The sequence below is a fragment of the Panthera leo genome, chromosome B1 (genome assembly GCF_018350215.1).
Source record: "Panthera leo isolate Ple1 chromosome B1, P.leo_Ple1_pat1.1, whole genome shotgun sequence".
Lineage (NCBI taxonomy): Eukaryota > Metazoa > Chordata > Mammalia > Carnivora > Felidae > Panthera > Panthera leo.
Genome location: NC_056682.1, coordinates 56,546,319 through 56,574,287, shown reverse-complemented (window position 1 = coordinate 56,574,287; position 27,969 = coordinate 56,546,319). Strand labels below are relative to the sequence as shown.

General features: G+C 35.3%; 1 protein-coding gene and 1 long non-coding RNA gene across 2 annotated transcripts in view; both read left to right on the top strand.

Moving 5' to 3' along the window:
• GALNTL6 (polypeptide N-acetylgalactosaminyltransferase like 6) overlaps window positions 1-27,969 on the top strand; it is a 1,201,435-nt gene that overhangs the window by 25,725 nt on the left and 1,147,741 nt on the right. The window lies entirely within an intron of this gene.
• On the top strand, window positions 22,571-23,296 carry LOC122217705. The gene is made up of 2 exons (XR_006201634.1): window positions 22,571-22,673; window positions 22,787-23,296. It is a non-coding gene; the product is annotated as an uncharacterized LOC122217705 (long non-coding RNA).

The following is a 27,969-nucleotide window of genomic DNA, read 5'->3' as shown; positions in this document are numbered from 1 at the left end:
AAGATTACCCTAGTTTTATGACGTGTTTACACTTGTTCTGCTTTATTTGTTTGTATAACATAGATTTTTTTACTTATATGTTCGGACAAATTCACTGATGGAGCCATGTGGAGATCTACTGTGTTATTTTGTTTGATTTTTAATAACATATTATGAAATTAATTCCTTCAGTATACATAGAACTATTTCGATTTTCTATTTCTTCTTGAGTTAGTTTTCATAAGTGATTTTCCGCAAATTATTTCCCTGCTTAATTTACACCTTCAAATTTATTAGTATAAGGTTATATTCTTAATATATTCATATGCCTTTAATACTAATAACATCTTTTCATTTTGTTATGATACTTTGGGTATTTTTTTCCTATTTATCATGATTTCTATGGAGGATATAAGTTTTGTATCCATTCAAGGAAACAACTAGTGAGTTTATTTTTGTCCTTCCAGTGTTATCTCTTTTTCTGATTCATTGATTTATGAGATATATTACATCTTCTACTTTTTAGAGTTTCATCGGCTACTTTCTCATAGCTTTTTAAGTTGAAATCTAATATAATTCATCTTCAGTCTTTTATTTATTTTTTGTTGTATATGCAACTAAAATTTTAGTTTCCCTCTATGCACTGGTTGACCTGCAGAGATATACCCATGAAATTAATTATTTTAGCACTAATATAGAAACATCACTTATTTTCTGAAATCTTAGTAAACATTTTCTGAATTGGGTTGCTACATCTGCTGTTGGGTAGGCTAAGTTGATTGGTGATTTAAATTGCTAATCCCCTGGTGTGCCTGAGTGGCCCAGTTGGTTAAACTTCTGACTTTGGCTCAGGTCATGGTCTTGCAGTCCGTGAGTTTGAGCCCCACATCAGGGTCTGTGCTGACAGCTCAGAGCCTGGAGCCTGTTTCAGATTCTGTGTCTCCTTCTCTCTCTGCCCCGCATGCACTCACAGGCTTGTGTGCTCCCTGTTGCTCTCTCTCTCCTGCAAAAATAAAGTTAAAAAAAAGAAAAAAATAAAAATTAATAAATAAATTGCTAATCCCGGTAGAAAAAACTTATTCCTTTCATTTACATTTCTCATGAAGTACTAGCATAGATAAACTAGCCAGGAAATTCATTTATTAAGAATGCTTACGTTTGAAGCTTTTGTGTTTTCATTAAACTAGTTGGAAGTTAGAATTTATATATTAGCATTCATTATATTTTCCTGTCAAAAAGAGATAATGTATAGGACTTTTATATTATAATATTCTGTAAGTATTAAGAATAAAATGGAGAAACATACTATATTTTCATATAAAATATACTTTAACAGTATAAAGCTATGAGATTCGGAAGACCTCTTATAAATCTTTTAATGTTTATATGTGTCATAATATATAAATATATATGTTTATTTATATATTATTCTTTTATAATATGTTATGCTTTTAGCCATTAAATAAAATTTGAGGTTTAGGTAAAATTTGCCTTCAGCATAAATGATAGTGTCAATATGATGCATTTTCCACACTATAGACAGGATTTGTTATCCTATAATGATAGTAACTTCTCCAGTATTTTATTAAATATAAATTCCATATAAAAGATGTTAATATTCCATGGAGAAGTTGAGTTGAAATGAAAACCTTGGATAATTGTGCCACAGTCACTTGACTAGAGTGTAAAGCTTTCTAATTTTTGAGGAATTTGCAAAAGACATTTTTTGATAGTTTTCAGATTATTAACTCATCATCCTTCCATTTTGCTCTAAACGTTCTCTTATTAGGTCCATGTTATTCTGGACCTTTAGTATCACCTTACAGGTCTGCATGCCCAGTTCTTATTACTTTTCTGCTCCTTTTCTGCCCCCCCCCCCGGTTTATTTATATTCTTTTAGAGCATCAATCTGGTGCCTACAAAATAAGACATTAAGTTGCTAGTCACCAGATAGGCTGTGATGAGCCTTCTAAAGTATAATTTTGTTAACGTAATATTTATAAAATACAAATTATAGAAATTAGTCTTCAGTATAGCATTGCCTCTCAATCCTGTGAGTGCATCAGAATCACTTAGGGAACCTTTTAACAAACAGCAGTCTCCAGGCTCTCACTTAGATCAGTCAATTTAGAGTATCTAGGAGTAGGACACTATCAATGGCTTTTCTTTCTTTTCCTTTTTTTTTTTAATTCTAAGTTACACCCAAGATTGAGAGATATTGCCCTAACTCCATAAGACAACTCTGCACGTTGTATATAAGGCATGTACTGGGCTTTGTTCCCAAAAGACACTTGCAAATCATATTAATTCCAAAATGGCTTTCATTCGAGTTTGCTAGAAGTCATAGATTTACACCATTTCTCCTTAATCTGTAAAGCCAATTACTATAGCAACAAGGCAGTGTTAGGAAATTTGTATGAGAAAAACTGTATAGTTAGTGCTTCCCCATTGTTTCACAACCTACTACAATCTATTCTTGAATGTAGACATTTTTTAATTTAAAAATTTGTTAATACGTTGCTTTCACGTGATCTACTTAGATAAGCATATTTTAAGAAATATGTATGTGGTGTGTGTGTGTGTGTGTGTGTGTTCGTCAAATTCTATAAAGTTTATTCATATTACCAATGAAATGGCTTCTAATTCCATCTACCCAGAGATAGGCCAAACTTCACAAATTAAGGACATAGTCCTCCACAAACCTGATGTCACCTCAGACACTTGTAGCTGCGAGATCAGGGGTCTCCAGACCACCTCACTTCTGACCAGCTGACTAAAACTTTCAGGGGTAACCACCACCCCCTAAAATTCTGTAATTACTAGAATGTTTCACAGAACTCAGGAAAGTGCTATACATATGACTGCAGTTTTATTGTAGCAAAAGTATTCAAATCAGAACTACTCAAGGCAGATATACATAGTACAAGGTTTAGGACGGTCTCCAAAATGAAACTTCTGTTGTCTTCTCCCCATAGGGTCAGGACGGATCATCCTGTTGTCACAGCAATGTGCAGATACTGTCAACTAAGGAAGCTCACCCAAGCTTGCTGTCTAGAGGTTTTATTGAGTGTTCAGGACACAGGCACAACTAATTGAATCATTGGCCATTAGGCCAAGTTCATAAGGTTGAACTTAATGTCTGGTCCCACTTCTCTCCACAGATGTAAGGCAAATCTTATGTGAGTCAAATCCCTAATCCTATTTTTGGTTTATCTGGTGGCCAGTACCCATCCTGCTTCATCTTTTTAGTTTAAACTATCTAAGGGCCCCGTGAGTCACCCAGCTAAGACAAACTTTCAAGACTAAACATGAATAGCAAAGACACTCCTATAACTTGGGAAAATCCAAAGATTCAGGAACAGGGAACAAAGGCAAGTTAAATTATTACACAACCATAAAGCACCACACTTAGAACACATCACTCTGGGACTCCTATTATTTATTATGTATTATACTCTTAAAATTTCCTGAGGTTAAACCATAACAAAAAGCAAAAATAGAACATCTTCATTATCTATTTCTTTAAAACCTTAATAAGCACTCCCTTCCTTTCTTTTTTGTTTCCCTTCCCAAACAATTTAGGCCTAAAGGACCTAGTGTGGTAGGCATCCACATTCAGGTGGAGGAAAGGAGCAGGGTGCATAGTGGGTGGTTAGAGTCCTATAGGGTGAGAAAGATGCCCATACCCACAAGAGTACAGACCCACCTGGTACAGACCAGGCACAGGGTGTTAGATCCCCAGCAGCATGAGAGATGTGCCCTCCCACGTCAGGGGTGTGGTCTAGTACAGGCTGTTGCAACCCAAGCAGGTGGATTGGGTATCTACCTGATTCAGCAGGATGTCAGAGCTCAAGCAAATGAAGGGGACATCTTTGGGTGGGACTGCCTGGTTTGGCGTGTCAGGACATTGACAAAGTGAGGGAGGCATTTTCACAAGAGTGTTGGGTAAAGAAGAAGTATGGTGATGGAAGATTTCCTGAATACCTGGGGATAGATCAAATAAGTGGATATATTAAGGAAAACAGAAGCTAAGTTAAAACAATTCGTGTGGAAACGTAAAACAACCAGAGTGAATCCTGAGATGTCAAGCTGGAATTGGCCATATCAATGTGAACTCATGTTTTGTAATACAAATGTAAAATGAATACAGATGTAACTGCACATGTAAATATGAAATATTTACAAGAGGAAAAATGAACAATATTACAGTGGAAAAAATTGGCAGACACCACAATTAGTAAGTGATTAAAATGGTCACCAGCAAATTGAAATTGTGGGCAGCTGATAGGATGCCATGAGAAGAACACAGTGTTACTTCTGTGGTGTTTCTGCCAAAAAGGCATAACTTGAATTGAGTCATTTGAAACAGCTGAGAAACCCAAGTGACATATAAAATAACTGGCCTCCAATCTTCAGTAAAGAAAGGTGACAACTAAATGCAATGCACGGATCTGAAGCTAGATCATTTTTCTATAAAGGATATTTGGGAAGACAGTTGGTAAAATTTGATGGCATCTGAGCTTTAAATGATGATAATGAATCAGCGTTAGTGTCCTGATGGTTGTATAGAGATTGTGTAGGAGGATGCCCATATTCGGGGCAGTGGGACACCATCTCACAAACTTATTAGCAAATGGTTCAGGGAAAAAAAATGTATTTACAGCTATTTTGACGTTTAAGATTGTTACAGAATAATGTCAAGAAAAAAATGCCCATGAGAATATTATTAATTATGTACTACATTCCCCATTTAGAAATGTTTACCCGATTCTCCGACCAAATCATCCTTGAGAAATTACTCTCAGAGATTAGGAAAACATTTTTTTCTCCTTGAATCTCCAAGATAAATACTGGGCTCATTTGGAATAACTTTTTTTATTAACATTTTTCTGTACACTCGAGCCCTCTACTCTTTCATCTGTTTCCTTGTTTTTATTGTGGGCTGAGAAGTTTCAAATTTGTCTTCACTTCAAGTACATATATATATATATATATATATATATATATATATATATATATATATGTATGTATGTTTTTTTTTTGCTAAGTAGGCTAAAGAGATATTTGACAATACATATATTATTGTTTTCCTTTTTTCTTTCTTGTCTTTCTCCCAGGGATATGCATATCATAGATATTGAACAAATGGCTATTGAGTTAAACATACCCTATTTTCCCTTGAAATAATATTACGTGAATATTTTGCTAATGAATCTCTGTTAAAAACATGAATTTTTAACACCAGTTAAAGGTGTGGGTTTTTTTGTTTATTGGTTTTTGGTTATTGGTTTTTTTGGTTCATATTTTTTCATTTCATAAGGTATAAAGGAGTTAGGATAGGCAATAAAGTGGTGATCCAGGTTGGAAGATTGTCAGTGTAAATGATAAACATGAAATGTACATACATAGAATGGATACATATCCTTTACCCCTGGTTCTTTATAAGGAACCCCAGAATTTGGGGGTCAACAGTAAGGAATATGCTAGGTCATAGTAAAGAAAGCACAAGCACAGTTGCTTATAGTTGTCACTGTTGTTATAAGAATACTTCACGTGAGATCTATCTACCCTCTTAAATTTTTAAGTGTCTGATACAGTGTTGTTAATTATAAGCACAATATTATACAGCAGATCTGTAAGGTAATCATCTTGCATAGTGGAAATTTTATGCCTGCTGAGCACAACTCTCTATCCCCTCTTCCCCCAGCCCCTGGTAACCACCATTCAACTTCATGCTTCTGTGTGTTTGACCAACTTCTGGGCTGGGGTGGAACAGTGTCTACTCTTCCACTTGAAGCCATTCTTGTTCCTCAGACACAAGTGTCCCTGCTCTATACTGAGTATTCTGTCCTATATCAGCCCAGGCCTTGACCTACCATACAAGTGATGAACCTTGAACATAAGAAATAAAGTTCAGATTTTTTTTTCTTTTCTTTTTACAGATAAAACAGAATAGAAAGACTTGGAAATTTGGGGATGTAGGGAGGCACATGTAACAAAGGAACAAGGCTGACAGTCATGACATTATCATAATAGGGAATAAGTAAGGAGAAGAGCTTTTAATACTGCATGTTTCTAGTCCTTTTAAAATCTGCTTTCTTGGAATCCATGCCTTAATGAACTTTAAGCTTGTTCATAAATTTGCATGTGATTCTACCATTTCTGACTTTTTATCAGCCTTACTTATTGGTCAGGTGTTCATCTGGAAGCAGACATTATAAGATAATTTGGGGGTATCTGTTGATTTAAGGAAAAGTGAAGTCCTTCGTGATCTATATTTCATAAACTTGTGTCTCTAATTTACTGTTTCTTCCTTAATTTTTATAGGTATGTCAGCTTCCATCATGGTAACTCCGCTTATGTCCCCCACTTAAAAAACACGCACACATGCACACATACACACACATACATGCATACACGCACAGGTATGATGGGTGTATACTACAGATTGCTAGTAATAAAAGGACAGTAGTCAAGGGAATTAAAAGGATTGGAGTAAGAAAAAATATGATAAAAATGAATGCGAAAATTTAAGTTACCAAGGTTAAAACCAAGTAAATGAAAATGCACAAGTAGAAAGGTGAACCAAGATTCATTTTCTTAATCTTTCTGGACAAAATAAAACTGGATGTATCATGTCCTTTAGGCTTTTCATCCTGCCTTTCATTTTAGTGATAATTTATTCATGAGTCTTAGAGACTTTTTTTTGCATCATTTAAATGTATCATGTCTTGACAGTTTTTCCTCTCTTCAGGCTCATCCTACTCCATTGTAATTTATTTAAGTATTTTAGTGTTTTAGAGGATTGTGGATTAATGATGCATTTAAACTGCTTTAGAATGACCTTAGGCTAGGTAAATTACTGAAGTAGTGCCAACCAGGGATATTTATTTTGATGGCAGTAAGCTTTTACTCTCTTGCTTAACCACATGGCACACAAAATAACTGGCTGGCTGGTTCAAAGTATATTCTCTGAGAGTTACAAACAAACTTTGGTAAGAGGGAAATAACTTTACAATCTTGACCTTATTTATTTATTTATTTATTTATTTATTTTTTGATGTTTATTCACTTTTGAGAGAGAGACAGAGAACGAGTGGAGGAGGGGTAGAGAGAGAAGGAGACAGAATCCAAAGCAGGCTCCAGGCTCTGAGCTATCAGCACAGAGCCTGATGCGGGGCTCGAACCCATGAACCGTGAGATCATGACCTGAGCCAAAGTTGAACGCTTAACCGACTGAGCCACCTAGGCACCTGTCAGTCTTTACCTTATTGTAGGCAATATCTAATTCTATTTTTCACTATAATTGAATTACTTATGTTGACTGTTAATGGTTGAAGTTTGAAGAGAAGTATAACCAGTTTCACTATCTAGGCTCCATAATTAAAGGCTGTGGATCTCACAATCACACACACAAACATACGTGTTAAAGGAACCATAGCGCTGTACCTCCAGTTTTGTTTGTCTCATCCTTCAAGCCTTAGAGAAGGCTTTCCCGCATCTCCTGCCCCGTGTCTTTCCAACTAATGTCCATGATCTCAAGGCAGGGACATGCTATGGTTGGTGCTGACGACTTCTGCAGTAGACACTAAGAAAACTGGAGTGCTTTTCGAGTAGAAGAACACTTAAATGAGAGAAATGACTCCTCAAATATTTTCTTTGATTTTTTTCACAAGTGAGTCTTTTCATAAATGCAATAGATTTTTGAGTGACAGAGTATAATTTTCCAGCCAAGTCTCTTCTCTTATTTCTCATCATGTTGCAATTCACATCCTAAAAAAATCTGTATTTTTCTGAACTGTCTTGAACCCTTCTTTTATCATAACGTTTTCCCCTGGGCCCATTTGCTCCAGCAAAGTCTATGTGACCTTGACTTAAAACTTACATTACTAGGAAAGAACTTTCAGAACTTTTCTCAAGAAAACGTTAAGGCCCTTTTGTTGATGATCACGGCAACCCATTTCTTGTTCTGGTGAAAACTTTCCTGCCAGAACCCTTGAAACTTTGTGGATTCCCTTTCAAGAATCTGCTACCTGTCCTCAGAGTGGATTTGACCACCAAACTCCTGTAAAATTCCTTCCCTGCTGAATCTGAAAGCAGTTTCTTTGCTGGCTGGCTTCCTTACCATGTATCAATTATAAAGAAAAGCCTTCCCTTCTCTAGATCTCTTGGTTTATTTCAACATGTAGAAGTCTGCAGAAAATTAAAAAAAAACAACAGTGAAACAATGAAGAACATGAGTTTATTAGTAGTTGATAAAGTGAGGAAACAGAGTATAAATGAAATTATCAAAGTAAACACTTATTTCAGTTTGTGTCAGTGACAAAACTTATATGGAACAATTAAATTTAATAAATGGTGAAATACCAGAGAAAACAAAGAGGTTGAAACTGATGAATATTTCCCTTGTTTTACCAAAAAAAAAGTAACGGCTCAATTATTAAAAGAACAACTTTCATACATTGGTTTAAAAGATTATAAGGGATACCTTTATGAAATGACACAAATGTGTTGTTGACAAGAAGTATGGATAAGCCAGACTTTTATCCCAGTCCAGACATGTTCTTTGTGCCAGGTGTGATACATAGTTTGAATTTATTACTAGGAGATGTGCCCTTAACTGTGTCTGTGGCAATGACATTATTTGAAACAATTCAAACCTTACATTCAGCATTTTTTGATGTGCCCCAAAATGGAATGTCTTGGTGAAATACATATTAAACTCGATTTAACAATCACTCTCAGGTATGTATTGGGAATAGTAACTATAAGCTATAAACAATGAACAATGATTCTTTTTTACAGACAGTAAACTAATTTTAAATTCTCTTAGCCCAAGTTATTTTATAGAATTTTAGCTTACTATCAGTAGTGCTAACAAATATTTACATAAAATCTCAAACCGATCTAAGATTGGCTAAAAAATTTTAGTTTTAAAAATGATACTTGTAAATAGAAAGCAACTTAATGTCAAACATACAACAAAAGTGATATTCCAATAAAATACAAAGAGATTAGAACAAGAAAAAATTAATGCTTATTTATTTTGAGAGAAAGAAAGATAGGGCATGAGTGGGGGAGAGGCAGAGAGAGAGGCAGAGAGAGAATCCCAAGCAGGCTCCATGCTGTCAGCTTAGAGACCAGTATGGGGCTCAGACTCATGGACTGTGTGATCATGACCTGAGCCAAGATCATGATGCTTAACCAACTGAAGCACTTAGACACCTTGAAAATAAAAATATCAACATGACTGTGAAGAAGATTCATAGATAATAAACCAACTAATTTTTTAGACTAATTTCTGGCCATTATAGATCAAGAATAGTCTTGATTGAAGAGAGTTTTAAACCAATTGAGCAGCATGTTATTTTTTAATTTTCTTTATAAAATTCCAGCATTGAGGAATTTGATAGAACTAAGAAATGCTGTTTGAAACTAGATTATTTTTTAAAGATGGTGGAAATCATGACTTAACTAGTAAATTTATGAGCATATCTTATAATATTTATGAAAGTATTAATTTGTCCTATGCAATTCATAATGGGTAAGGAAATATGCAAAATCCATAGCTCATTTTAGAAAATAAATATTTCTGGGGCGCCTGGGTGGCGCAGTCGGTTAAGCGTCCTACTTCAGCCAGGTCACGATCTCACGGTCCGTGAGTTCGAGCCCTGCGTCAGGCTCTGGGCTGATGGCTCAGAGCCTGGAGCCTGTTTCCGATTCTGTGTCTCCCTCTCTCTGTTCCTCCCCCGTTCATGCTCTGTCTCTCTCTGTCCCAAAAATAAATAAACGTTGAAAAAAAAAATTAAAAAAAAAAAGAAAAGAAATATTTCTATGTAAATGTTATTAATAATGCAAATTACTGCATCCCTAGAAGAGACCTTATAGTTTTTTCATAGTTCACCCGGATTTTGTGTTTATAACCTCACATATGTAAACTTGATATTTACTGTGACACTGAGTTTCCCAGGGAGGCTAGGTCCTGCCCATGATGTGTGCATACACAATATATCTTGTTGGCAGAGGATGAAGATATTGAGTGCAAAAATATACTGAGTAAAACAGGCAAGCCAACAAAAATCTAGGTTTTTTTTTAAAGAAATTCACAGAACGGGGGCACCTGGGTGGCTCAATCGGTTAAGCGTCTGACTTCAGCTCAGATCATGATCTCACAGTTAGTGAGTTTGAGCCCCTCATCCGGCTCTGTGCTGACAGCTCAGAGCCTGAAGCCTGTTTCAGATTCTGTGTCTCCCTCTCTCTTTCTGTCCTTTCCCCACTCACACTTTGTCTCTCTCTCTTAAAAATAAATAAACATTAAAAAATTAAAAAAAAAAGAAATTCACAGAACGTGCTGTAAAGATTGATGCCTGGTGGTTACCAGAATCCTTGATTCTTTGAAAACCAACGTGTAATTTTCTGTTAGTGGTTGCTATAATGATTTCTATTAGTGATTTTCTATTTGTGATTAAGACAATAGTACTTATTCAATATTGATGTAGAATTTGTGCATTTGAGGAAAGTGGGAAAGAAAATGTCTTTCTTTAAATTTCTTCTAGAATATTGAAAAATGCTAACTTCAAAGTATGTATAAATAAAAACAAACTTTGTGTTTGTACAAATGCCTTTATGATAGCATGTGTGTTATTGTGCAGGGAAACAGTACAACTGCAGGTGTTCAGTGGATAAGGTGGCTTTATGTTCTTTAATATTTGTTAACGGTACCTGTTAAATTCTGGAGGTGGAACATTACTCTTTCTCTAACTCATTTGCCAGTTATGATGGTTGGGTCATTCCTTGACTCAGAGGATGAAGATCAGGTTTACTATTGCTTTAAAAAAATGTTCACTTTTCCTACATCTTCATCTTGATTTAACTTCATTACCATTTCACCATTTATATCTGAGGTGTATTTATTTTTCCCTAGATAAGTGAGAATCCCCTCCATTGCCACTCTTATGTATACTAACACAGGCACCTATATTATCTTCTTAGGAAACCTTGGCTGTTTTGATGTCTGCCAAGTTTCTGAATAGATGATAGAACTCTGCAGTATTTTGAATTTCATCTTCCCTTTTAAACTATTCATTTCTACCCTAGGCCTTGTTTTCAGGTACAAGGTCTGGAGTTTTATATTAATTAGGCTAATGTCTTGAGGCACTTCATTGGCATGACAGATTATAGAAGTGGACCAGTAGATATCATCCAGAGCACTTTGCATTTGTAGGGTGGGGATGTGGGGTTGTGGCAGCATGTGATTGGAGGAAGTACTGATTGCTGTTTAGGAAGAGTGATTCCCTAAGAACTGATATAACACTGAGAATTGTACTCAGGGTAATAAGCAACATATAAATAAATGGCACCAGTAGGGTTGCTTTGTAAAGATAACAAGCAATTTAGTCAGAAATGGTTGCTGTGGTGAGGATTTTCTTCGGAGTTGCTTGTTTTCAACTGATTGAGATCTCCACAGTATACTGCCTTTCTTGCTCCATTACAACAATCAGCATGAAATAGTGTAACCAGCATGTCTGTAGGTTCGCTTGTCTCCAGGCTGTAGACATTAATCTTCTGTTTTTCGTTCTAGGAATAACACTTGATGACCTTCAGTATCCAAATGTTGAAATTACTTACCAACATACTTATTTGATCACTAACTGGTTCGTGTATTAATGAACCCACTTGCCTAGCAATAGCGACTAAATGAAATGGAGGTAATTTGATAAACTTCCAATTATGTAGGAAGCTGATGCTTCTTAATTGGTGTTATTTTTCCATCCAGAAGTACCGTTTGCTTGGTTAATTTGCATTTAGAAGACAAATGCTTGCTAGTCTCTTGGTTTTGAGAGAAAATTAAAGGTGACTTTAGGAATATGATGAGAGTATGTGGATTCTGGGTCAGAAGAAAAAAATAAAATGTCAAGCATATTGAGCTCGGGACTTACATTAGATAGTATGTTTATGTCAGTGGTAATGTCAAACTCAATTAAAAATGGATGCTTCCTTTTCCATATTTCCATTCTGGTACTGGCGACTGGCTGCCCTTACTGGGATTTCATTTCCCAACTCTCTTGAATTTGTGTGTGGTCTGGTCATGCGGCTGCTTCCTACTAATGGAACATGAACATAAGTCACATATATTATTCCCAGCCAACATATACTCAGAGAGTATATGTGCTCTCTGAAATAGGATAGCGATGCCCAGAATGTCCTCGTGGATGATTGTGGCTTAAGAAGAGAGGAATCCAACTCTGAATTACTGCAAAAAGGAAATATACCTGCTCTGAACTATTATGTTATTAAGGAAAAAAGAAACTTGTGTCCACTAAACAACTAACATTTGAGCTTTATTTGTAACCACAGCTCTTAATAACCTCATTAATACTGGCAGAGTATCCCATTGTGTAATTCATGTCCAATAAATTGTGGACAGTTATCATTATAGCTGCCAAATGGTAATAGTATTATTTTACCAAACATTTCTATAGAAGCACACAGTCACTGTTTGTAGATTAAGGTTTCAGTACACTTTTAGTTTTCCTTTGTTTTCAAACACTGATTGGCCCATCATAATACATTTCCCATTTTTTAAAATTTAAATCCCAGTGTAGTTAACGCATGGTGTTATATTAGTTTTAGGTGTACAATACAGTGATTCAAATATTCCTTATATTACTCAGTGCTCATCAAGACAAGTGTTCTCTTAATACCCTTTACCTATTTCGCCAATCCCTCCACCAACCTCCCCTCTGGTAACAATCAGTTTGTTCTCTATAGTTAAGAGTCTGTCTTTTGGTTTATCTCTTTTATTTTTTCCCCTTTGTTCATTTGTTTTATTTTTTAAATCCTACATGTGAGTGAAATCATATGGTATTTGTCTGTATCTGATATACTTATTTACTTTAGCATTGTACACTCTAGTTCCATCCATGTTGTTGTAAATGTCAGGACTTCATATTTTTATTTGGGTGACTAATATTCCATTGTGTATATATACCACATATTCTTTTTCATTTATCTTTAAATGGACACTTTGGCTGCTTCCATAAACTGACTATTGTAAATAATGCTGCAATAAACATAGGGGTGCATATATAGCCTTTAACTTCGTGTTTTTCCATTCTTTGGGTAGATACCCAGTAGTGTGATTGCTAGATCATATGGTAATTCTATTTTTAATTTTTTTGAGGCAGTTCATCCTTTTTTTTCACAGTGGCTACACCAGTTTGCATTCCCATCAACAGCATGAGGGTTCATTTCTCCACATCCTCACCAACACTCGCTGCTCCTTGTATTTTTGATTTTAGCCATTTTGACAAGTGTTAGCTGATATCTCATTATACTTTGAGTTTTCATTTCCCTGATGATGAGTGTGTATCTTTTCATGTGTCTGTTAGCCATCTGGATGTCTTCTTTGGAGAAACATGTCTGTTCATGTCTTCTGCCCATTTTTAATTAGGGGTGTGTGTGTGTGTGTGTGTGTGTGTGTGTGTGTGTATGTGTGTTGAATTGTATAAGATCTTTATATGTTTTGGATACTAACCTTTTATCACATATGTCATTTTCAAATATCTTCTCCCATTCAGTAGATTATCTTTTAGTTTTACTGATTGTTTCCTTTGCTTTGTAGAAACTTTTATTTTGATGTGGTTCAAATAGTTCATTTTTGGTTTTGTTTCCCTAGTCTCAGAAGACAGATCTGGAAAAATGTTGTAATGTCTGATATCAGAGAAATTACTACTTTTACTCCCTTATAGGATTTTTAATCGTTTGCGGTCTCACATTAAGGTCCTAAATCCATTTTGAGTTTATTTTTGTGTATGGTATAAGAAAGTGTCCCTGTTTCAATCTTTTGCACGTAGCTGTCCGGTTTATACGACACCATTTATTGAAGAGACTATCTTTTTCCCATTGCATAGTCTTTTCTGCTTCATTGAAGATTAATTGACCATATCATCATGGGTTCATTTATGGGCTTTCTAGTCTGTTCCATTTGTCTATATCTGTTACTGTGCCAGTACCATACTGTCTTGATTGCTTCAGCCTTGTAATATAACTTGAAGTCTGGAATTGTGATACCTCCAACTTTGTTTTTTTGTTTTTTTGTTTTTAATTTTTAGGAGTACTTTGGCTATTTGGAGTCTTTTGTGGCTCGTTATACATTTTAGGATGTGTTTGCTCTAGTATTGTGAAAAATGCTCTTGGTATTTTGATAGGGATTGCCTTAAATCTGTAGATTGCTTTGATAGTATGGACATTCTAACAACACTTCTTCTTTCAATCCATGCATGGAATGTCTTTCCATTTCTTTGTGTCATCTTCAGTTTCTTTCATCAGTGTTTTATGGTTTTCAGATTATAGGTCTTTCACCTCTTTGAATAAGATGATTCCTAGGTATCTTATTAACTTCTGATGAAATTGTAACTAGGTTTGTTTTCTTAATTTCTTTTTCTGCTGCTTTATTATCAGTGTATAGATATGCAACAGATTTCTTCACATTAATTTTGTACCCTGCAACCATACTGAATTCATTTATTCTAGCAGTTTTTTGGTGGAGTCCATAGTGTTTTCTATATATAGTATCATGGCATCTACAAATAGTGAAAGTTTTAACTTCCTCCTTATCAATTTGGGTGCCTTTTATTCCTTTTCTTGTCTGGTTGCAGTGGCTAAAACTTCCATACTATGTTGAATAAAAGTGGTCAGACTGGACATTTTTGACTTGTTCCTGATCTCGGAAAAAAAGATCTCAGTTTTTTCCCATTGAGTATGAAGTTTGCCGTGGGTTTTCCATATATGGCCTTTATTATGTTGAGATATGTTCCCTCCAAACCTGCTTTCTTGGGCGTTTTCATAATGAATAGATGTTGTCCTTTGTCAAATGTTTTTTTCTGCATCTATTGAAATGATCATATGGTTTTTGTCTTTTCAATTATGGATGTGATATATCATGTTGATTTATTTGTGAATATTGAACGACACTTGCATCCTGGGAATAGATCCCACTTGATCATAGTGAATTATTTTTTTTAACATATTGCTGGATTCAGTTTGTTAGTATTTTGTTAAAGATGTTTGCATCTGTGTTCATCAGAGATATTGACCTGTAGTACTCTCTTTCTCTTTGTTTTTTGTTTGTTTGTTTTGTGTTGTTTTTCTTTTGTGGTATCTTTATCTGGTATTAGTATCAGGGTAATGCTGGCCTCATAGAATGAATTTGGAAGTTTTCCTTCCTCTTAATTTTTGGAGTAGTTTGAGAAAAATAGATATTAATTCTTTAAATGCTTGGTTGAATCCTCTGGTCCTGGACTTTTTTGATTACAGATTCAATTTCATTGCTGGTAATTGGTTTGTCCAAATTTTATATTTTTCTTTCTTTCTTTCTTTTTCTTTCTTTCTTTCCTTCCTTCCTTCCTTCCTTCCTTCCTTCCTTCCTTCCTTCTTTCTGTTTATTTTTGAGAGAGAGAGAGGCAGAGCAGGAGCAGGGGAAGGGCAGAGAGAGAGGGAGACACAGAATCTGAAGCAAGCTCTAGTCTCCGAGCTGTCAGCACAGAGCCCGATGTGGGGCTTGAACCCATGAACTGTGAGATCGTGACCTGAGCTGAAGTCAAACGCTTAACCAACTGAGCCACGCAGGTGCCCCCAAATTTTCTTTTTTTTCAAAATACAAAGTTATGATTTTATTTTTTATCTTATTTTTTGCCATGACTTATTTTACTTTAGTTTATTGTCAACTTGGCTAACATACAGTATAAACAGTGTGTTCTTGGTTTTGGGGGTAGATTCCTGTGATTCATCGCTTCCATACAACAGCCAGTGCTCATCCCAACAAGTGCCCTCCTCAATGCTCATCACGCAAATTTTCCCCTCTTTATGCCTAGTTTTGGTAGGTTATATGTTTTTAGGACTTTATCCATTTCTTCTAAGTTGTCCATTTTGTTGGCATATAATTTTTAATAATATTCTCTTACAATTAATGTATTTCTTTGGGGTTAGTCGTTATTTCTCCTCTTTATTTTCTTATTTTTTTTTCATCTGAGCCCTTGCTTTTTCTCTCTCCTTTTTTAAAATGTGAGCCTGGCTAAAGGTTTATCAATTTTTTTGAACTTTTCAAAGAAAAGTGCTTTTTTGCTCTAATCTTTATTATTTTGTTCCTTCTGCTGGTTTGGGGTTTTGTTTGTTCTTATTTTTCCAGCTCCTTTAGGTGTAAGGTTTGGTTGTTTATTTGAGATTTGTCTTGCTTTTGATGTGGGCCCATATTGCTACAAAATTCCCCCTTTGAACCACTTTTGCAGCGTCCCAAAGATTTTGGATTGTTGTGTTTTCATTTTCATTTGTCTACATGTATTTTTAATTTCTTCTTTGATTTCATGTTTGACCCATTATTATTTAGTAACATGTTGTTTAACTTCCATGTGTTTGCACTCATAGGTTTTTTTTCTTGTGGTTGGTTTCCAGTTTCATAGGATTATGGTCAGAAAAAATGCATGATGTGACTTTGGTCTTTTTGAATTTGTTGAGGCTTGTTTTGTCACCTAATATGTGATCTATTCTGAAGAATTTTCAATGTACACTTGAAATGAATGTGTATTCTGCTCTTCTAGGATATAATGGTCTGAAAATATCTGTTAAATCCATCTGGTTCAATGTGTCATTCAAAGCCATTGTTTCCTTGTTGATTTTCTGTTTAGATAATGTCCATTGATGTAAGTAGGGAATTAAATTCCCCAATTTTATTGTATCACTTTTACTATTAGTAATGTAATAGTGTTACTAATAGTATACTAGTGTGTGTGTGTGTATATATATACACACACACACACACACACACTAGTATACTATATACTATACTAATTATTAATATACTATATAATAGTATACTAATAATATTATATACTAGTATATAATAGTATACTATAATATAGTATAATAGTATACTATTATATTATTATTGCTATAACAATTTGTTTCTTCATGTTTGTTACTAACTGTTTTATGTATTTGAGTGCTCTTTTTTTGGGTACCTAAGTATTTACAATTGTTATATCTTCTTGTTGGGTTGTCCCCTTTATTATTTTATAGTAATTTATATCATTACAGTCTTTAAAGTCTGTTTTGTCTGATATAAATATTGCTACTCGGGCTTTCTTTTGACAGCCATTTGCATGATAAATGTATCTCAGTCCCCTCGCTTTCAATCTGTATATGTCGTCCTTAGGTCTGAAATAAGTCTCTTAGAGGCAGTGTATAGATGCATCTTGTTTTTGTTGTCCAATCTGTCAGTCTTTGTCTTTTTATTGGAACATTTAATCCATTTACATTCAAAGTAATTATTGATAATTATGTATTCATTGCTATTTTATTACTTGTTCTGTGATCCTTTCTTCTCTTGATCTCTTTCACAGTTTGCTGGCTTTCCCTAGTGATAATACTTGAATTCCTTTCTCTTTACTTTTTAATACCTATTACTGGTGTTTGAGTTGTAGTTAGGTTTAGGTTTTGTGTAACATCTTCTGCATATAGCAGTCTATATTAAATGGATGGTTGCTTAAGCTGGAACTCATTCTTCATTCCTCTCCTCCCCACATTTTAGGTATATGATATCATACTTTTCATCCTTTTATTTTGTTAGTTACTTGAACTGGTTTTTACATATATACTTTACTACATTTGTGATTCCTACATTTCTTACTCTGATTTATGATCTTCCCTTTCTACTTAAAGAGTCCCCTTTAACATTTTTGTAGGGCTGGTTTAATGGTCCTTTACCTTTTGTTTGTCTGGGAAAATCTTTATCTCTCCTATTCTGAATGATAGCCTTGCTGGATGGAGTTATTCTTGGCTACAGATTTTTCCCATTCAGCACTTTGAATATAGCATTCCACTCTCTTCTGCTTTAGAAAGTTTCTGCTGATAGCCCTATGAGGCTTCCCTTGTATGTTACTCTCTTCTTCTTGCTGCTTTTAAAATTCTCTATTACTATTTTCCCCATTTTAATTACTATGTTTCTTGGTATAGACTTCCTTGGATGACTTTTTGGGGAATCTCTGTGCCTTCTGTTTCTATATCTGAATTTCTGTTTCCTTCTCCAGATTTGGGATGTTTTCAGCTATTTTTTTTTTCAAATAACTTTTTCTGTTCCCTTTTCCTCTCTTCTGCTTCTGAGATCCCTATAATGAAAATGTTGTTACACTTTATGGAGTCACTGGAGTTCTTTCTTTCACCTGCTCAGCTTGATTACTTTACATTACTCTGTCCTTCAGGTCACTGATTAATTCTTCTGCTTCCTTTGGTCTGTGATTTAATCCATCTAGTATATTTTTAATTTTAATTATTGTATTCTTCATCTCTGATTTTTTTCTTTTTTATCTCTTTGTTAAGGGTCTCACTGATATCCTTCACTTTTCTGAAGTCCAGTGTAAATATCTTTATGATCATTACTTTAAATTTCTTATCTCAGTTTCTCTTAGGTCTCTTACTGTGGTTTTGTCCTATTCTTTCATTTGAGATATATCCTCTGTCTCCTCATTTTGTCTAACTCTCTGTGTCTATTTCTGTGTGTTAGGAAAGTTAAATATGCCACTTGCTCTTGAAAGTAGTTGGCAGGATACACAGTTTCAGCAAGGTTGTGCTGGTCCTCTTCTACCGAAGATATGCTGTCACTGCTGAGACAGAAATGTGTCCTTCATGGGAGGTGACTAGCTACTGACACCAGACTAAGGCCCCTTGCAAAGTGCACAGTTGGGTGATGCACTGTTCGCAAGGATTGAGCTGGTTTTTTAGGGGAGGGGTCCCACAGTGCCAGAACTAAGGCAGGCTTAGCTGGAGGGGCGGGGCCTGGTATAAGTAAGTTAGGTAGTGAATTTTGGTGCTGTGCTGGTTCCTGCAGGTCTTGGTGTGTATGCTCGGGAAGAAGAAGAAGGAAATGGCACCTGCCAGCTCCTTTGTTCTTGGAGAACTCCCTGAGGGGACCCTATGCTTCCAGAATATGCTTTGAGATTAGTAAATAACTCTCCCTGTCATAGGCCCAGGCGTTTTTCAGATTGCTGGTTCTATGCTTGATCTCCATGAGCTCTTTTTCCTGTTGTCTCTTTAAGCGCTGGTACTCCCTCCAGTCTCTTCCAGACTACTAATTGTTAACGTTCAGGCTTTAAATCCCCATTGGTTGTAAAAATTCACGAAATTTGGCCTCTCTGGTTTTCAAAGCCAGATATTTTGGGGATTCATCTTCTCACATGGGTTTACCAATGTGAGGGTCTGCTTCTCTCCTGTTTCCACACCCCCGTGTCCTTCCCTGCCGTGGAGAGTCCCACAGGTTCCTTTAACTCTCCACCATATCTCAGCCCTTCCTACCCTCTTGGATGTGACCTCTTCTCTACATTTAGTTGTGTCATTTGTTCTCCTTGTGTTCTTATTTCCTAGGCTGTTTATACTGATACGAGTTGTATCTAGTTGTGTTTGTGGGACAAGGTGAGCTCAGGGTCCTTCTATTACACCATCTCCTCCAAAGTCCTTTCTCCTTCATTTTATGATAAATGTGGTGTTCTTAAATCTTCCTGTAATTATTTGTTACTTATTTTTTGGCTCTTTCCTGATATTCTCCGTTATTTCAGTATAAGTTAACCACTGATATTACATTCAACCTTCATTAATTGCAGATCCCATATTTGAGAATTCAGCTATTTATTAAAATTTATTTGTGACCCCAAAATCAGTACCTGCAGAGCTTCGTGGTCATTTTCAGACATGTGCAAAGTGGAGAAAAATGTGAATCACCGGGTGCACACATTCCCAGCTATAGTGGAACAACGTGAGGCTCAGTCTTGGTGTTTCAGCTCTCCTACAGTGATAACCAGAGGAATGGAGACAGTAGGGGGCAGTGCAGCAAAAGAAGCTCTTGCTCTCAGTCAGTTAGTAGAGTGGCCTCAGGCAAGTCACGTAACACTCCCGAAATGTGTTTTCTCTTTTTTAGCATGCAAATAGAATCTTCCTATATGAGTTGCTTTAGGATTTGAGATTATAATCTATGTGATAAATGTGTATCAATATCAACTATATCAATATGAATAGTTTGGTACTGTTCATACAGCACCTTTATAGACCATAACTGCCTCAACTGGTGGAAACAATATACCTTGCTTTTCTTATTTTCTGTTAGTATGTTGATTTATTTTTTGGATTATTCAATATAACTCTTTATTGAAACAGTCATTAGGTAATAATTCTAATAATTGTTGATCTTTTATTGGGCTAATAATGTAATCTAATTTATAAGGCAAACTATAGCTTTCAAAGTACAGATATCTTAGAAAAAAGTCTTTATTTAGAGCCTTCTTTGTCCTTTACCTGGTTAGTTTCTCCTTACTTTTCAGGGGCCATCTCAGGCCTCATTCCCTCCAGGACATATTTCTTAATCCCCATTCCCTCCACTGAGTGTTCATCAAGACATATATTACATAAACATTATAGGGGCATCTGGGTGGTTCAGTCGGTTAAGTTTCCAACTTCAGCTCAGGTCATGATCTGTGAGTTCGAGCCCCAGGTCCGTCTCTGTGCTGACAGCTCAGAGCCTAAAGCCTGCTTCAGATCCTGCGTCTCCCTGTCTTCTCTCTCTCTCTCTCTGCTCCTCCCCGACTTGTGCTCTCTCTCTCTCAGAAATGGGTAAACATTATTTTTTTTTAAAGAACATTATAGCACCTGCTAATTGACTGCAAATTTATTGAAAATAGGGCTATGCCCTTCAATTTCCTGGTTTCTAGCATAGTTTGTGGCACATAGAATTCAACAAATGATACTTGTGTTGATCTTAAAGACTTTAAGCTATAATTTCAAATATTTTTGGCTAAAAAAATGATGGTGTGACCCTACAGATAAGAAACCATTTCAAGGAGCGCCTGGGTGGCTCAGTTGGTTAAGTGTCCGACTTCAGCTCAGGTCATGATCTCACGGTTAGTGAGTTTGAGCCCCACATTGGACTCTGTGCTGACAGCTCAGAGCCTGGAGCCTGCTTCGGATTCTGTGTCTCCCTCTCTCTCTGCCCCTCCCCTGTTCACGCTCTGTCTCTGTCTCAAGAATAAATAAACATTAAAATTTTTTCTTAAAAATGTCAAGAAGCAATATGTTTATTTGAGATAAAATAATTGCAATTTGGGGTACACAGGTAGAACCCCAGATAGTATTAGGACGTAAAGTCAGGATTTTCATGAAAAAGAAAAAAAATTAGGTAACTTGTTTTTAACAAAAGCTCATTGATGCTGACAAGCAAGTCTAGATTTGTACTTTACTGATTGGTCAGGAATGGTGGTCACTAGGCAAAAGGTCACTTTTATCAGTCTTTTCTCTTTCTCATTGACTTCTTAGAATGTTGGGGTTTGGCTGTATTCAAAGATTTAGAAAACAGTATGTACAAGGCAGTGTGCCTGAAATGGCCGCTCCAGCTCTATTTTAAAAATGGCTCTACTTATATCATTTTTCACAATGGGAGTTGCTTCAAACCATATTACATTTTCAAGTAGTGATAGGTACTTTATAGTAAGCTAGTTTCTTAGGCAGTTTTACACCTTCATCCATACACAAAGGTTTAAAAGACTGAGTGTGGGTGAGCTGGAACAAATCCATCATTTGTTTTCAAATATTTACTCAGATGTACCCATCAAGAGTCATTAAAGACATCTTTGTGCTACAACTATGACCATTTTTCTTTGTGAAGTTAGCCTTTTGGTACCCTATTCTCAGATATCTGGGAACAGTTTGTGAAAGTAAAAAGCTGGCCCCCATCTTTAAATGTTTTCTGGTTACTCTAGTGACATTATGGGGAGGCAATTGATGTTACACTCCCATAAAATAACATTATAAAGAACAGAAAATGCCCACTAGAATGTCAGTTGGCTTTTATAAATCAAGATGTAATGTACATTAAGTATGTGGATAAGTTTAGATGTTCAGTATAGTGTTAATTAATTAAATACACTCACCAACAAAACTTTGTTTTGGATTGCAGTGATGTTTTTATTTGTGATGTAAAGTTAAGATGATTTAGTTTTTATTTTTTTAAGTGAAATCCAATTATAGAATGATAAAATGCTAATAATACCCCACAATTTCTATATAATGTGTTTGTGAGATAACAAGAAATAGTTAATAAGAGGCAGTGCTATGTGTTATTTACCTGGAGCCTGAAAGCAGAGATACAAGGGGATGATTCCTTGTTCTTTCATAGAGGATAAACGTTTCCATTTGCATGGCATTCCAATTTCATTTTTAAACTGCTTTAAGACATATGTATATAACATAGAAGCAAAGAAAATCTTACAAGCAATTATTTAGAAAATTGTAAATATCATAAAATGTCACCGAAACATAATTTTACATATATAAATTTAATTCTAAACAGGTAAATTTATATTGAGAGAGTAAAAATAATAATTACATTTATCATTCCTCCTAAGTGCCAGAAACCATTCCAGGAGCAATTCATGAGTTAGTTCTCAGTCTCTTAGCCACCTTGACAGTTACGGAATATTATTCTCCAACAATGCTATGCAGGTGAGTGCTGATGTCACAGAACTTTAATTTCACATTCTATGTTTGTGACGAGTATTAGCCTTTTAATAGAGGCTCAAGGCATTTCCGGCTGTGTATAATTCACAAGGTTTGCCTGATAATTGAAGTAAAACATTGGAACAAACTTGAATTTAAAAGTAAGAGCATTTTTATTTATTCACTATTTCTCTTTGATCCTCAAAGTAATAAGTATTTTAAATTATAGAACTAAGTTCACACTCTACTTCACTTTTCTATCTCATGTTTTTAGCCGACTACAAACTTGGCTCATCACTGACTTCCAGCTTGAAATTTTTGTCATTTCTTATTGTTGTATACTGTGGCAGAATCAGTCAGAAGACTATCAGCCTAGCAAAGATGTGACCGATTGCTTTAAAAATAAATGATACTAGGACTGAATCAAGAAAGAAGAAGGTTCATTAAAACTCTGGAGAAAAACCCTCATCGGTCCCTCCATATTGCTTTGACAATGCCTAAGAGAGAGTTATATATTATGTTTATTTTTAGAGCCAACCAATCTCTTTTAACTTAGACTGCAGGATGAAGAAAGCAGTAACATTTTCAGATAGCTCTTAAGTTTAGTTTGAATGAACTGAATTGTTTCTCTCTTTTGGAAACTTTTGTTCTTTACTTTGGACACATTTTCTTCAGAATTAACATAGAGAAAAATTACTGTGTGTTTTGGACCTATAGATTCACTTGCTCTTGTAATCAATAATGTACGTGAACTAAAGTCATAATAAAGCAAAGCTGACTATGAGTTTTATTCATTTTCTAATGTATCAGAAAGACCATAGCAATTTGATTTTTCCAATAAAATTGATCACAACCACTACTTTACGACTTATATTTCTAAGGAGTTTAAAATATCCAGCAAAGTAAAAATTTATAGTATGAGCTTTTGACTGTATTTCCTCTAGATTCACTTGCAAATGTATTAGGGAAGAAGAATTAAGCAGAGGATTTCGCTCAACAATTTTCATTTTGTTTTTCAAAGTAAATTAGTGCTGAAATAACAAAATCAGGGTGTGATATTGATTATTTTCCAGTGACCAGACACAAAGTAAAAAGACATTTCAAAATATTGAATAGTAATGTATCAGAAAAATATCTAAGAGGTATTGGAAATTATTGGAACTAAATACATACGGAATCAACGTTCAAGTTCCCAGTTTTCAGTGATGACAAATACCTGCTTCTCATTCAGTTGTCCACTTCTGGGCACAACTGTCACTTGTCTCACTTCACCACTATGATCTGCTGTCTACTTAATGGGTATTGGGCTTTTATTCAAAGCAGTTGATGCTCTTTTGCATGTAAGTGGCAAAAGACGAAGAATGTGGGGGGAGGGGAGGGTAAGCAGTATCCATGTGCCTAGTGCTCACAGAAACTTGAAAATTAAATACTCAGTTGTAGGAAATAGGAAGACTATGGGACGCCCGTGAAGGTAAGAAATATTTGCGGTTCAAAGCATTTATCACCAGTTTAATCTTAACATCAGCTTTTTTTCCCCATGCATATAACGTCCGAACTTCCAACAAAGAGGCATTGTGTGAAGAAAACGATAAATTCTTTATGTTACAGTCTACAAATTAAGGAAATCCATGTATTGTGATTTTGGGAATTATTGCCAACTGTCAATTATATGTTAAAATTATATTAATATCCACATCATGTGATCTTCTGAAACATATCATTATTTACCTAATAGTTTGTGAATTCCAGAGTCACACTAAGGAAAAAAAAAAACTTTCAGGTAACTTACAGAAGAAATCTAGGGCTGTAAGAGGTAAAATGTTTTTTTGTTTTTTTGTTTTTTTTTTTCCGCTGTGTCTTTTTGATAGCTTTCCTCTCAAAAATGTTAGTATTCATTCGTTTAGGTAGAGAGAATAGCAAAACTTACCTCATTGATTAAAATGCAGAAATGGTTTTATTTAAAACCCAGGTGAGCATTTCCCCACTGGTGTAGCTGGCCTGGCCAACTGGGCCCTTCGCATTCTCTCCCTTAAGTTCTCTTGGCTGCCTGCCTCCCATTTACCTGCCTTCTCACATTTTCTTCCTTAATGTTGTCATCTTTCCTTCTTTTTTTTTTTTTTTTTTCTTCCTTTCTATGTCTTTTTCTACCTTTTCCATCTTTTCTCCTTTTACTTTGTATTCATTCTTTAATTTCTTACTCTTTTTTCTCTTCTTTCTTTATCTCTTCTTTTTCTTTCTTTCTCTTCCCTTTTCTTCTATCTTCCTTTTTTCCTCTCTATTTGGGCCACATTTTTAAAATTTCTTCCTTTCTTTCTTTTCATTTTTCCTTATATATGGAATGCATACATGAAGCAATGGAAATACAGAAATGATAATATAGTTCCTGCTTTTAAGGAAACTTTCTGTGAAACGGAGAAGAAAACTATAAACAATGACTACCCAAATGCAAAACATGTGCTCTTTGATGAGCTCCTTGAGGGTAATGGTTGGGTCTTATTTATTTCTGTAACTGCTTTCTGTAGTGCCCACCCAGTGCTGTGGACACTCTACATGCCATGCCCAGATCCTGGAGTCTTGCTTGTGGCACCCATCCCTCTCCTTGGGAGATTGTTGCCTGCCTCATTCTCAGGAAGACCATCCTTGGCCAGTTGTTGGTAGTTATGCCTTCCAAATAATGTGTGTCCCAGTTGTCTGAAGGGGATACTATAGTTCAAGTTTAAATATGAAGTTGTTTTGAACATGAGAAATGGCCATATAGATTTTAATTTTCAGTTTTTATGCATCAGTTCTCACAAAGTTGATTTCATGATAGGGATCAGCTCTTTGCTTTGGACTCTGGAAGTTGTCTCTTTGTTGTCTCTCTTTGTACATGAATTTCAGATAGGAAGTTGTTGCTGTAGAAAGCAAGTAAGGGATATTTGGATGGGACATCCAACTTTGTATGGAAGCAGGCATTAGCTCCACTCCAGCTGACACCAGTCTTTGCCCCTTCCCCTACCCTGCTCTCCTCACTCCTTTTCTTGAGAGTGCTGCTTCCCTTCTACCCAATCTCTGCTTCAGGGTCAGGTTCTCCTTCTGGAGTACCCCTCTGAAGGCATACCATACCCCTCTCATTAACTATTGAATTAATGAATGAATGGAACATGATATAAAAGAAGGGTTAGAGAAAGTCTTACATAGGTAGAGGTCTTTGAACTGGGTATGAATTTTCCTATCTCCCTCTCTCTCCTATATTAAAAAACTGAGCCAGTAAAGCATTTTCAGGAGATCTACAATATATTTTTCCTTTATAAAATTAATATGCTTTAGGATATAAAAAATATACTGGAAAGTACAGTGAGTCCCCATATTTACACCTCTTCTCCTCTCCCCAAATTTCTGTTATTTGCATCTTGCATTAGTGCTGCTCATTTGTTATAATTGATAAGCAACTATTGATACATTATTCTTAACTAAAGCCCATACTTTACAGAAGGGTGCACTTTTTGTTGTACATCCTGTGGGTTTTGATAAATGTGCGATAACACATATCTAGCAGTACAGTATTATACAAAACAGTTTCACTGACCTAAAAATCCTCTGTACTCCACCTGTTCGTCCCTTCCACTCTCCACTCTAAACTTAGGCAACCACTGATCTTATTGCTGTCTCCATGTTTTGGTTTTCTCAGAATGTCATATAGTTGGATTAATACAGTATACATGTTCTTTTTCAGATTGGCTTCTTTCACTTGGCAATATGCATTTGAGGTTCCTCCATGTCTTTTTGTGAGTTAATATTTCATTTCTTTTTGTTGCTGAATAAAACTTCAGTGTTGGATTTACTGCTGTTTTTTATCCTTTCATCTACTGTAAAACGTCTTGGTTGCTTCTAGGTTTTGGTAATTATGAATAAAGCTGCTATAAACATCTGTGTGCAGGTTTTGGTGTGAATATAAGTTTTCATCTCATTTCGGTAAATACCAGTGATTACTGGATATTACAGTAAGAGTTATGTTTAGTTTTGTAGGATACTTCTGAATGATCTTCCAAAGTATCTACCATTTCTCATTCCCATAAGCAATAAATGAGAATTCCTCCACATCTTTGTCAGCATTTGTTGTCAATGTTTTGGATTTTAGCCAGTCTAATGAGTGTATAGTGGCATCTTATTTCAATTTGCAATTCTTCATGACATATATATATATATATATATATACATATATATATATATATACATATATATGTATATACACATATATATACATATATATGTATATATACACATATATGTATATATATATACACATATATATACACACACACACACACACACACACACATATATATACATATGCATTTTTTAAGTTTATTTTGAGAAGGAGAGCGAGAGCATGAATGGGGGAGGGACAGAGAAAGAGAGAGAGAGAGAGAGAGAGAATCCCGAGCAGGTTCCACACTGTCAGAGCAGAGCCTGATGTGGGCCTGAATCCCACTAATCATGAAACCAAGAGTCAGATGATTAACTGACTGAATCACCCAGGCGCCCTGATGTTGAACATCTTTTCAAATGAATTTGCTATCTGTAAATGTTTTTTGGTGAGGTGTCTGTTCAGATTATTTGCCTATTTTTAATTGGGTTTTATTTTTGAGTTTTAAAAGCTCTTTAAATATTTTAGATATTAGGTATGTGTTTTGCAAATATTTTCTCTAGTCTGTGACATATCTTTTTATTTCTTTAACAGTGTCTTTCATAGAGCATAAGTTTTTAGTTTTAATGACATCCAACCATCAGCCTTCCTTTCATGGATCATGCTTTTGATGTGGCATCTAAAAAAAGTCATCACCAAACCCAGACTTACCTAGATTCTCTCATGTCGTTTTATAGGAGCTTTATTGCTTTGCATTTTATATTTAGGTCTATAATCCATTTTGAGCTAATGGTTGATGTTTGCAAAAGGTGTAGGTTGTGTTCTAGATTCTTTTCTCTTTTTTTTGGCATGTGGACATCCATTTGAATGAACACCATTTGTTGAGAAGAGTATCCTTTTTCCATTGGATTGATTTTGCTCCTTTGTCAGACTGTACTTGTGGGAGTGTATGTCTGGGGTTTCTGTTCTGTTACATTGATGGATTGGTCTATTCTTTTGTTAATACATATCGTCTTGTTTATTGTAGCATCACAATAGGTCTTAAAGTCTGTTAATATTCATCACATTCACTATTGCCATTCCCTTTTTTTATTTTTCAAGACAAATTTATTGAGTGCCTGGCATATATTCTTCTAGGTTTATAGCAGTGATTTGAAGATAAAAATCCTGCACTCATGGACATTACTTTTTAGTGGGGATACTCAGTGTACATATACATATAAGCCTTTGGTGTTAAGTAAATCCATGCATGGCAATAAATAAGTGAAGGCATATTGCATATTATAAAGCTCCTTGTTGAATATTAGTATATAATAACATTTTTGTGT